Here is a 13,037-nt window from a genome sequence, read left to right as displayed (position 1 = left end):
TGATCAATTTTTGTATTCCAGATTGTCAGAAAATGATACGAACAAAAGACCAGCAAAGAGAAATGACACACCTGTCTTGTCAGTAAGCATTTTCCTGCTCATTCAGTTGGGTACTGTGTCATCAAGAAACTAATTTCCCTTGTTTCAAGACAGAGAGTTTTTAAACATTCAGAGATTTTTCTAAAACAGTGAAAATATAGGATGTGGCTCTTCCTTCAGATCTGAGAATCTGTCCAGGCATTAAATGCTGAACAACTCAAAACAAGACCTTAAATGATGTGCACCTGAAATCTCAGAGCTCTGCACTTATTTTGACCATGGTAACCCAATCATTTTGATTTTTAACTCTTAATATTGATTTAGTTACGATTCATTTTATATAAAGAGAAAATAAAGAACTCCAACTCCCATTCTCTTTCACGCAATTTTCCTTTAGATCCTGAAAATTTCACTTCAAGAAAATCCATCATTTTTAGACTTCTGTAACCACTTTTAATTCCTTCACAGAAATTCACAAATACTATGAATTTTGACCAGGAAGAAGAAAAATAAAAATCAAGGTAACATAATGGTGAGATCTTATTTCAGCTCCTTGCAAGGGTCAACAGAAAGACCCCAAATTAGGAAGAATCAGCTGAATCCCAAATTTATTCTCAGGTCTGCAAAGTTCAAAGAAATATTTCATACCCCACATGCCATTAAGGGTTTTTTCCCAATGAAATTTGGGTAGAAGTTGGAGAACAGAGCCTTGGGAAGGTAACAAACAATGGACACGATGAATTGAGCTGTCTCCACTGCCTGCCCACCAGGCTGCCACTCCAGGGTGGCTCCTGTGTGACAGCACGAAGGGAGCTGTGCCTGTCCTGTGCCTGTTCTGTGCCTGTTCTATGCCTGTTCTGTGCCTGTTCTATGCCTGTTCTGTGCCTGTTCTGTGCCTGTTCTATGCCTGTTCTATGCCTGTTCTGTGCCTGTTCTGTGCCTGTTCTGTGCCTGTCCTGTGCCTGTTCTGTGCCTGTTCTGTGCCTGATGCTCCCTAAAGGTTCTGCAAAGCCCAAGGGTGGCTCCATGCACGGATTAGCCGGAGGATTGCACAAGCTTCAGGTGCTGAGCTGCTCAGCCTGGGAGAACTCACCCAGATGCAGGATGAGGTGCAAGTGGTGCTGCCTGCTAGGAGCTGCTGGAGCGATGGAGAGATCCCACAGCCCTGGAGGGATGCAGAGATCCCACAGGTTCAGAGGGATGCAGTGATGCCACAGGTTCAGAGGGATGCAGAGATCCCACAGGTTCAGAGGGATGCAGAGATCCCACAGGTTCAGAGGGATGCAGAGATCCCACAGGTTCAGAGGGATGCAGAGATCCCACAGGTTCAGAGGGATGCAGAGATCCCACAGGCTGGTGGCTTCACCCCACAACCCTCTTGCAACCACCCAGGGCAGCAGAGGAAAACACACCAAGCTGGCACACCACATTTTTAGGGCTTGGAGGAGTGTATTGGGACTGATGGAGCAATTCCAGCAGAATCCCAGGGTATTTAGCAGGCAATGATTTGAACTTGAGCAGCTTTCTCTGCCCTTTGAAAAGTGAATCACTGGAGACATCTCAGCACAGAACTGCACACTCAAACCAGCTCAGGGGGCACAAACAGCTCACATACAGTCCACGGCTCTCCTTGCAGGAAGGCCAGGCTGGAATTCTGCTGGGACCAGATAAACCACCTGCATCTCTACCTGAGATCACTCAGGGTACAGCCACAACTGAGGGTTCCCTTTTTTTCTGAGCCATTGTTGCAAAGATCCACATTTTTTTAAAGAAAATTGTATTGGCTCTATTAAAAAGGATCAGAAAACAAAAAAATAATGAAGTGAAAGCAAAAATCTTATCATTAGCAAAGGATTTAATTAGAAAAACACCTACAAGTTGGGGCAGGAACTGCACCTTGCTTTGCCTTTGGAACGCAGCTTGTGCCTCCCCAGCCTCACCACAGTGCAAATATTCAGCTATTTGTTGAAGGGGGGGGGGGGAAATATGTTCTCTGCTTGCATAATCTGTACTCCTGAAGCTTGGAGATGCTTGAATTAACACATTCTTGAATTTTAAAAAGCTTGAGTGAGGAAATTCAGCCCACCACCACTCAAGGACTTATTTTGTCCCCATGGGACCTCACTGCTCAGAGAAGACAGCTCTTGTGGAACAGGAATCCTCCCCATACCTAGGAATGTGGCAAACACTGAAAAAACAGACTTTAACAGATTGATCTTTACTACACCTTGAGAAGATGAGCTCTTTTTGGATCTTCTGGGGTTTGGGTTTCTTTTTCCTGTTGTTATTTTGTTGTTGTTTTGATTTTTTTCCTTAGAGTAGATGGAATATGAAGAAAAAAACTAAAATTTTTAAGGATTAGCTACTTCTACAGGAAACACCCAAACCCCACTTTATTCAGAAGCACATTCAGTATTTTTATGGCATGCAATATATCCAGTGAGTAATTCCTTAGGTTTCACTCAAAGCCATGGCTACACAATAATTCCTTCAATGAGGCAGCCAGAAGCAATTTTTTCTGGGTTAAACAAGAAGGGCAGATATGTGGTATGGGAAATTCATCCTAATCCTGCTGAAATCATGAGCCATGGAACATTTGGCCAGAAAGCTTCGCTATGCTGAACCCTTGGAGCACCATCAGTGCAATGCAGGTGGAATCAGCCTCCCCCTGCCCAAGAGTTTAACAATTCTCTTTGCTCTCACCAGCAAGAATCATGGATAAATCTCTTCCTGCTCTCTGGATTTTCCCCAGATCCTGGCAGGTGAGCTGCAGAAAACAGCACCTGCTAGGAATGGAAATTCTAAATAGCACATTCTCCTGTGCCAGGTCAGGAGCTCTCCTCTCCTGGCCTGTTGGATTGCTCCAGGTGAAACTTCCAGCCAAACACAGCAAAATAAACCTCAATTTTCTCCACTATGCTGCCCTCCATTTGGGGGAATTTTAACAATTTGCTGGTAAATCCAACTCTGAAGAGTTGTAGTGATGACTAATCACCAACAGACATGTAGTCACAGCTGCTCAGATATTTATTTCTTGTCTAAACCCAACTCTGAATACTTAAGCACCTTAATAGAAGGAGAATAATAAATACAGTCCAAATATAGGCAACAATCCAACAGAGCCATCACAGCTCTCTTAAATCCCCCATCTTTCAACAGTCCTTCCTGCAACAGCCCTCACCATTGTATAACAAGAATGTAGCAGAAAAGCAGAGTAGGAAGGACTGGCATAGTTGCCATATTTACTGCTTTCACCTACTACTTTATTTTTTTTTTAAACTCAGCACATTCAGGTTTGTCTCAGATTCTTTCCCCGTGCACAGCAATCGCCTCCCTCTGCTCCAACAGACAGAGATAAATCAAACCTGTCCCAGGCTGCTGGACAGGAGGGAGAAGGGGAACTTCACTGGTGATCTGAGCTTTGGCTTTGCCTCACCTTGAAGGGAAGGAGAATCTCAGGGTTAGGACAGACTGACACAGAGCCCAGCCCCACGTGAGCAAAACCTCTTGGAGCCAAGTGCTCACCCAGGGAACAGCCAGGACGGGCACCTGGGCTTCCTATTCCCAAGGGAATCAAAACAGAGCAAGAAGAAAATATCTAAAATACACATATCTACTGCTAAACAGCTTGGGATGAATTGGTGGAGTGACTGCTTCTTTAATGACAACCCCAGGCAGCAAAACTAAAGCTCGATTTTACATTCTGGGAATCCATGAATTATCCACAGGGGAATGAAAACAAAGAGGATCTATTTTTAAGCTACATTTTGAAGTTTCTTAGAGGCTTTCCCCATACACTTAGTTTGACTTTTTTTGCTACTACATTTATAACCTTTTAAATTAAAAAAAAAAATTAGAAAATCAGGTGATTACAGCTTTAAAAAGACAAAAAACTCTAAAATATTGATCTCCCAGTAAAAATCAAAAGCCTGTCAACTTTATCTCATATGCAGTATTTCTTTTTTTGCTTAGGTTGAGCTTGCAAGGAACGAACAACAGAAACTAAATGATTTTGTCTCAATAACAATATACAAGCAGCAACTCAAGTGAGCATCAGTGCTTTGAGCTTTTATTCAAGAGGGTGTGGAATCTTAAATTGCAGAGCAGCACCTCAGGAACATTTACAAAGTTTGGGGGGGGGAAATAAAAAAAAAGGCTTGTACATACCACTATACACACAGAGACATTTAGATTTCATTTCAAAGTTAGGTATGAACTCAATCTGTCTTTTAGAGTTTTCCCCCTCTTCAGTTTACTTTAATAGACAAAACTCCTCATTCTTGACCTGGCCTCTGTCATAAAGGTTGGTCTTTTCCCTCAGACACACAGAGAAGGTAAATCCTGCTCTTGCAGTCCATCAAATGAGTTTCTGTCTCCTCTAACCTGTAATTGAGGTTGTAACAGATGGCTTTGCATTTTGCAAGACCAAAGGTTGTGCAAGAGCAGCAGCTTTATTTAAAGGGACAGATTTGTCAGAGCACAGAGCGAGGTAGGAGTCTGTGGGAGATAAAAAAGAATTTCTGGCTTTGAAGGAAGACTAAGAGGAACAGCACTTCAAGGCTCATCTGCCTGTGCCTTCTCCATTCTTATTAGTGGAAATAACAAAACATCCAAGCAGCCCTGTGTGATTAAGGACTTCCACATTCTACTGTAATATTGTCAACATCTCTGCTGCCAATGCCACAGGCTTTATTGCACCGAGGTCAGGCACAAAGGCTGCGCAGCCACTCGAGGTGAGGCTGTGCCAAAATTTAGCCAGGAGAAGCAACATTTTGTGGGTGATGCACCCCTGGCTTGTGATGCCAATTCTTTGTGCAGCACCACAAAAGCAGGAGCAGAATATTCAGAGCCATCAGGAGGGCTCAGCAGGAGCTGCAGAAAGCATCACTAGGCTGGTACAAACACAGCCTGTGGGTCACAGAGCTCCTTCAAATCAGTGACAACCCTGGTGCTTTCCAGAGGGATCTCAGCTGGCAGCAGGCTCGAGCCCAGCTTTATTGGGATCACACCCAGCAATTTGTCTGGGGACAGCTTCCTGAACCGGGTACTTGCCAAGGATTTGTTTGTTTGGTAACAGGAATGGATGGGGAAGAGTCCCAGTGGCCCTGAAAGAGGTTATTTCAGTGCTGCACCTGGGCACAGTCTCAGAGCAGCTCCTCTCTGGCTCACCCAGTGTGTTTCTTCTCCCTGTTTTACTCAGATCCCTCCTTTTAAGCCTGTTAAGTGAGTCCAGCCCCCCGGGCAGAAGGGTGGGACCTTCCAACTTCCTGGCTTGCCATGGTCTGTTTATCAGATCTAATGAAGACATTTATGGGTTGATGGTCTGACAGATGCTCGATTTTCTGACTGGATAAGGAAGTCAAACTGTTATATAAGAAGCCAATAAGTACCATTCATTCCTAAAGCAATAAAACACTGCTGCATTTCCAACTTAATTGGCACAAGCAAGCCAGTTTGCTGCGAGTGTATTTAATCAAATTTAATCTTTAGTTAGGGGCTTCTGCAGCACCCTGCACTATCCTGTCCAGCATCTAGAGCACTGATGATTGCTTTCATAATGTTCTGTTTTCTGCAGCTCTAGCCAGGATCAAAACCCCTTGCTAACAGCAGAACTCTCCTGGTGACATTCACAACTCTCACCACTTGTAAACGTGTGGGGGTTAACACAGGGCTTTGCCCACATATTAAAGTTCAGAAGGTTGTTCCTCTCCTTTACCCAGGACGTTTGGGTATTCATAAAAGTTCTGAAAAGAGTTAAAGGCTTCTCTGTTAGAAAAATCCATCCTCTAAAAAGGTTTTTCTCAGCACTGGTTGTCCAAGATGTTTACTGGAGGCACCACTTTGCCATCCAGCATATATTAACTTCAGGAGTGTTTTGTGCTAAAGCACCAAGGCTTGATGGGGCACGTTTTGTGTGTTCATTACAGGGAGTCTCTGCAGCAGTGCAAGGCACGAGACCAAAGGCTATGTCCCATTGGCTGCCTGAGTCATTTATTAATGGCCCCATTAAACATTCCCTCAAGCTTTCAGTTGCAGTTATCCAGTTTACTTTCAAAATATTTTTTATTTTTGACTTATGCTGCCATTGCTGAAGGGTTTGCTCAGGGAGTCCCAGCAAGGCACCCAGGGGTGGCTTCTGAAAAGCCCCAAGCCCAGGACCTTGGTGTGGAAGTGTCACAATTCCAGTTTGGGGCTGGAGGCTCTTCTGCCTTCCACCCCCAGCCCCTGTAAACACAGGGTGTGGATCAGGCAAGGGAGAGCTTGGCCACCTTCCTCCTTCCTGAGCTCCAAAATCTCTCCCTTCAAAGATCAAGGAGCCTCCTTTTCTCATGCTTAGCACCAGCATTCACACGAAGCAGGAATAAGATTATTTTTGTGATTGCTTTGAGTGAGTGTATAGGAAACACTGCTCAAGAGTAACTCATCTTTCTTGCTGCCATGGTGCTGTGAGATGAACAAAAAAAAAAGCCACACAAACTCCATGTCAACCTTCAGGAGACAATTTCCCCTCCCAGAATATTTCCATCCTCTCTGCCACTGGATTAATTGCAGTCAGCAGACAGAATTAATAGCAGTACTGAGCTCAGTGCTACCTCAGGAGAGAAATGCAACCACTCAGAAGTGACAGAATAAAGGGAAAACTCAATCCCCCAAATCACTCCCCCATCATTTACCCTGTTGCTGCTGCATTAGGAAATGTCAGGCTGCATCTTTAAGAGTAGACCTGTCTCTGCAGCTAGAGCACAGAAAGCTGGCAGTTGAGAGAGCAGAACGGATGACAGTTTTTGGCAGCAGTTTCAGCTGTCTTGTTGGGTTTTTCAGATTAATCAGCCCCCTTGGAACACTGAACAGATCATCAGGACAATCCCTCAATCCAAGATCTTTCGCAGTGGGGGAAAAAAAAAACCAAAACAGTCATAAACTGGGACAGCAGCATAACAGAGGCAGCATTCTGAAAAGGGACTCGTGGCTCTAAGAAAGGTCCTTATCAAGACAGTGTCTAAAGGCAATGGCATTTCTGCACCATCACCCTCTGCATGTGCTCACACATGGTGGGGGTTTTTCCAGTGTGATTTTTCAGGAAGTCACAGACTGAAAAAATGCTTCTCTCCATGCTCCCCATCCTCACCATTTCAAGCTCTGTTAAATACATTCTGTCAGATGCCAGAAATATTGACTGTTTTCTTTATATGAAAACCCTTCATTCCACAATATCTAAGACTATGTGCACATGCCCAACGAATTTTATTTGAAATACTGAGTGTCAATAGGAGACAAATAGTCAAGAACTTTGTATTTTTTTAAAGATTCATTTGCAACAATAAATTTTCAGAATCTTACTTTCTCCACATAAATTCTGAATTCAAGGCACTTCCATGCCTAACCAATATTTTCTTATTGCCCTTCCTGGCAAAAATAGAATTCTGTAGTGTAAGAGCAGAAAATTAATGATATCAATTTAACCACTTGATAATCTAGTATGGCTCTGTATAGCTCCTCGCAGTGCTGGCCCTCAGTATTTGAAATTTAGGAAAGAGGCAATTTTTCTAGGGAGTTTCGCTTTTCCTCCATTACAAAACAAACTACCAATTAACTGTTATGCAAGTTTCTGCTCACTATGAAGTGAGCTCTGCCTTCAGCTTGCTGAAGGTAGCCAAAACTCAAATTAGATTAATCCATGGTGCTCCTGTCCTAAAGGCAGAGCTCCCTGTGCCGATCTCCTTGGCTTTCAACAAGGATTTGGGATCATCTGTCAGGAGGGAATGCTTCACGTTATCCCTGCATCTCTCTGGGGCTTCCACTTGCATGTCACAGTAGCTGGGCACGGAGTGGTGGCAGCCAGGGCAGCTCCAGCGGGCTCTGCCACACACCCACCAGGACACTCAGGCCAAACTCCTCTCAACCCACACTGGCACGCACCCCCAGAGCTCAGCAGCCCTGAAAACAGAGCCCTGAGCACGGCTGTGGTTTATTTACTTTATAAAGGGGTCATTTCCAGTGGGAACAGGCTCAGCTGATGGACCAGGGCCACCAAAGTGCCTCATGGCCCTCATGGTGTGGCTGTGACTTTGCTGCTCCCACCAAGTCCACTCACTCGTGCCTCCAGCCCCTGGCCCTGGGCCACAGCCCCTGGGTTTGGCCTGTCCCTGCCCTGGGACAGCCCCTGGCCCTCAGCAGCCCCTGCCCTTGGGTCACAGCCCCTGGGTTTGGCCTGTCCCTGCCCTGGCACAGCCCCTGGCCCCAGGGCCCAGCTTCTGGCCCTCAGCAGCCCCCGGGCCTGGGTCACAGCCCCTGGGTTTGGCCTGTCCCTGCCCTGGCACAGCCCCTGCCCCTCAGCAGTGCCTGGGCCTGGGTCACAGCCCCTGGGTTTGGCCTGTCCCTGCCCTGGGACAGCCCCTGGCCCTCAGCAGCCCCTGCCCTTAGGTCACAGCCCCTGGGTTTGGCCTGTCCCTGCCCTGGCACAGCCCCTGGCCCTCAGCAGCCCCCGAGCCTGGCCCGTCCCGGGCTGTACACCCAGCTCCTGCCTCATGGTTTCGCTGCACAGTCCCCTCCCGGGGGTGACAAGCTGTGCCCGTGGCCAGGGAGCAGGAAGGGGCTTCAAAAAGGACATGCCAGGCTTACAAAACACATTAGCGCGGGGAGATGTTCTTATCACAAGCAGTTTTCACAGCCATAGCCCTGAGAAATCCCATCAGAGAGGAAGAGATGACTCAAGTCTCGTACAGACACTTTACACATCCAGACATTCTCGCGCATGAGAATTTACCGCTTATAAAAAATGACCTCTGACTTTTTGTGCCTCTCCTCTACACTGTCATAAACAAGAATATAATTTCAAGAGATGCTGTCAACTTATATTTAGCCTAGTTTTTTTATTTTGTTTAAAAATAAAAGCCTTCTGTAAAGCGTAAGATGAACAGAATTAAAAAAACAATTCTTTGAAACAAAACAAAGAATTGTGTTGCTGCCTTTCAAACCCTTACCCTGTAGCACTGAAAACTTGGAATTGTCCACAAATGAATACGAGACTGACATGATATTTATTATCCAAGCTTAAAATAGCACAGAACAAACAGAATACAAATCATGGCAAGTAAAAATTAATTTAAAAATTCAATTTAATAATCTAACAGTTCAGGGGCAATATGTGGTTTATATTGGCAGTGGCCTTTTAATCTTGCAAATCATATAATTAAGAAAACTTAATTAGTAAAAGCAGCGTTTGAATATTAGAGCTGTGAAAATATCTCCGAAAAAATGGCAAGTATTGGCTTGAACTTTTTGTAAGCCTCAGTTCTGTGTCTGCATGCACTTCTATGAATATAAATAAAAGGCAGGCATAAATAAGTGGCACAAGCACTCAGGAAATTGTGAAGTTAGAGTGTTCACAAAAACCAAAATTGCAACCGCTTGCACTGGGGCCCGAGGCACAGCCCAGCAATGAGGAGCCTGTCCTGCTTTTCCATGGAATCTCCCCATCCCAGCCAGGCCAGGATGAGAAAGGACAATTCCTAGAGCGAGCACAGAGCTCCTCTCTCCTTTCTCCCCAGCAGCCCTCTCAAGGAGCCTGCAAACAGCCACAAAGAGAAACCAAGGAAAATAAAGACTTTTCCTGCTTAGGAGAAGTTGCACACAAGTCAGTTTGGAGAGAGCCCTAACTTGTTTCATCCATCCAAAGGAGAACAATGAAGGGAAAAAAAGAAAAAAAGGCTCCTGGCAATTTTCAGTGTTAGAAACCCAAGCAAACTTCAGACCTGTAGCTGAGTTAAAAGGCACCAAAGCGCCATCATGTCTCCTTCTCCAGAGGGATCTGTGAGATTCTCACAAGCTATCTCCAGCCCAGCCAGCCTTTAAAAACACAAAACCCATTAAACTCACATTTCCTCTCAGCCAGGTAGCCAGGGAGAATCTGTACAACATGGAAACTCCAAAGACTTTGAGCATGCAAATGGTGCAGGCACTGAAATAATGACATCCACAGGCAATATTCCCACTATTCTTGAAGCTTTAGGCAAAAAGGGGGAGGAAAAAAGCCCAAAACAAAATTGTAATTCTGTAAAGGGCCAAAATATTCTCCTCTGTAAAATCTCAGGGAGGCATTTCTCTGCAGAAGCCTGGTTTGATTATTCCTGGACCACTAATATTGGAGAAAAGATACAGTTTGCAGCAAACCATTTTACACAGATAGAGGGCTTGATCATATTTAAAGTTTCTTTTGCAATATTTGCTCAAGAGAGTTTATATTGTTGCTCTTCTGCTTTGGGACATGCACTGCATTTTTTAAAAGAGATTATTTACCATTGCCTTCAAAAAATAAAGAATTGTTCAGTCTTACATTGATCAGATTGCTTTGTTTCCAGGGGACACTCCAGTGATTTTTATTTGTTTTACAAACAACTCCCAGTATGGAAAGAAAGTTAGGAACCCTGAGAAGATCCAAGTTTTCCCCAGGATTTTGAGTGTTTCAAGTCTGTGCTGCCCTTCAAGCTGTGCTTTGCTTAATTTACACAGAATAAGAGCCTTCAAACCCCACACACAATCCAAGGTTTTTCCCTGAATCCACCCTTCTCCATCCAAGTTCTTTTTATTCAGCACCTTGGGAACAGCAGCTGCACTAAACTGTGGGGGTTTTAAATAAAAGGAAAGATAAGGAACAGGGTTCTTGGTGGCCAGACTTTTGTTCTTGTGAGGCAGAGGCCGTTCCAGCAGAGGTAACAGTGACAGGTTGTAGTTTTAGCAGAAATCTGGAATGACTGCTAGGTAATGTTATATATCTGTGGAATTTTGTGGGATGACAGTAGTGAGATGTTCATGTTCAAACCCTCACTTTTGCCCTCACTCAGCCCCTGAGTGTCCCCTCACATGTCAGAGTTTTCCTGCACATCCTAACCCTCTCTGCACAAGGAGCTGTTCTGTTTATCAAACCTGCCCTATCAGCCAGCTCATTTTTGTCCCTCCTTATCTGCACTGAGCACTGCTGCTTGGCAGTTGACATCTGGCCTGAAATGATGACACATTAAAGGGTTTAATCTCCTGTAATTGGGAAAGGTTTCCAAAGAAAACAAGAGGTGTACAAGGAGCACCTCCCCATCCTGACTGTGCAGATGTCACCGCGTTAATCCCCGAGCCCTCATTCGGGAAGAGGGAGAAAATCTGCTTTTCCAACATCCCCTGCTCTGTGTGTGCAGAGATCTGTGCTAGGAACATATCCTGATCATCGACCCTCTTCTCTTTTCGGCAAACAAGAAAAGATCTGGGTAGTTTTTAGCCTTTACACATGTGCAAAATGCCCCAGGTATTGGCTGAAGGATCAATGCCAGAAACACACACAGATCCACCAGAATTTAATTGTGGGTTTCTCCTCTCAGCTGCAAAATTATCAGCACACCAGGAAACAACACACTAAACAAAAATAAAGAGCTGGACCTTATTTATACCCGCCAGAGGACTCGATAAAGAGGTTGACCAACCAAGAAAATTAACATTTGTTTCTGATAGGAATCTATGCAAAGCAACAGGGTTTTAATTTAGGGCTCTTTTCATCAGAATGATAACAGCTGTCATCTACTGGGTGAGCACAGTAATTACTGAATCTCCTCGGTGGAAGATGAATACCCAATGTTTCATTTACACAATAATATCTCAATCTGCAGAGACAGCCAGTGACATTCCCACAGAAGGACTGACACACATCCCACCTCTGAATTCCTGCAATTTCACGGCCAGTTCCTCCAAAAACCTCAACAGTTTTTAAGTTCCTTCCCAAAATGGCCAGAATTGTTTATTGTCAGTATTTATGACCCAAAATCTTCAAAATCTGGCCTGATTTATCCTATTCTTTCACTCATTAGTAGAAATAAATAAAGCTTTTTTAAGTAGCGGGAATATCCTTCTCATATACAATTTTTTGGCTTCTTATCTCCAGACTTATCTGCCACACATGAGAGATTTTTGTTCCATTCACCATTTCCACACCAGCACAAGAAAATAATTAAAAATCCACAATTCAAGACTCAGACATCATGGAGTTTTTTTTTGTTTTAAACAGAAACATTTAAATATGTTTATCAATTAAATAATAACTGACCTGAAAAAGAGAGCTTGGTTTTAAGTCTAGTTTCTGCAAAGTTGAGGATTTTTTCAAAATCTTTTTAAAAGAATCAACTCTGATCCAATTTCTTAATAGAAACAAATTTGGATTTGGAAAGCTAAACAACCTGATGAGAGACTGCAATTCTTTTGCTTACTAATGGCACAGTCTAACTAGAGTCATTATGGGAATGAAACTAATTTAAAAAGTGTGTTTCCATCAAAACATTTGTAATTGCACAGCAGAGATCAGTTTAAAAGTAGATGTTTCCTGATCATTAAAACAAGTGAAGTAAAATTATATGTTTTGCAGAACTGCTTGTACCAGCCTGGGCTGTATTATGAGGCAGGGGGCCAAGAATTAAGTGCTTCCAATCACTAAAAAAAATACCAGTAATTCCTGTATAACCTCACACCTTGGAGAGCAAAACCCTTTCAGTGCATTGTGTTGTTTTTTCATCATTTGGAGAGGATGTAACAAATAACTCTGGATTAGATAAATCACTTGGAAATCTATTTCAATCAATCATTTCCCCCTTTCCAGCCATGCCCCGAAGATGTTTTGCCAAGGACTGGTTTGCATTCAGAGGAGTTGAGCTCGTCTGCCTTTTGCATCCCCTACCATGGAGCAGCACCTTGGTCTGGCTGAGATTCCTGTCCCTCCAAACTGCCTCTCAGCTCCTTCCCTGCTCCAAATTCATGGATCAGCTTTGTATTTTAGAGTCTGATTAATGTTGGGGCAAAAGCAGAGAGGTGGGAGCTTGTTTCGATAAAATGAGATCCAAGTTAGGCAGCAAATAAATAGGAAGTACCCAATTTATCTTAATATTTTAAGGCATGTGCTTAAATGCTATCAATTGCAAAGCCCTCTCAGCCAGCTCTTGATGGTCTTGATTAAAAAAAGAAAG

General features: G+C 43.9%; 2 long non-coding RNA genes across 2 annotated transcripts; one reads left to right on the top strand and one right to left on the bottom strand.

Annotated features, from left to right (window-relative positions):
• Nucleotides 1-4,086: 4,086 nt before the first annotated feature.
• LOC147650122 (uncharacterized) lies at nt 4,087-8,425 on the bottom strand. The gene is made up of 2 exons (XR_015277053.1): nt 8,270-8,425; nt 4,087-8,203 (listed from the first exon to the last, which is right to left on the bottom strand). It is a non-coding gene; the product is annotated as an uncharacterized LOC147650122 (long non-coding RNA).
• On the top strand, nt 8,272-12,038 carry LOC147650121 (uncharacterized). The gene is made up of 2 exons (XR_015277054.1): nt 8,272-8,392; nt 8,464-12,038. It is a non-coding gene; the product is annotated as an uncharacterized LOC147650121 (long non-coding RNA).
• Nucleotides 12,039-13,037: the final 999 nt, after the last annotated feature.

The sequence above is a fragment of the Cyanistes caeruleus genome, chromosome 16 (assembly GCF_971803275.1).
Source record: "Cyanistes caeruleus chromosome 16, bCyaCae1.hap1.1, whole genome shotgun sequence".
In the NCBI taxonomy this organism is placed as follows: Eukaryota; Metazoa; Chordata; class Aves; order Passeriformes; family Paridae; genus Cyanistes; species Cyanistes caeruleus.
Note: the sequence above shows the minus strand (reverse complement) of the source record. Positions and strands in the feature narration are given on the sequence as shown.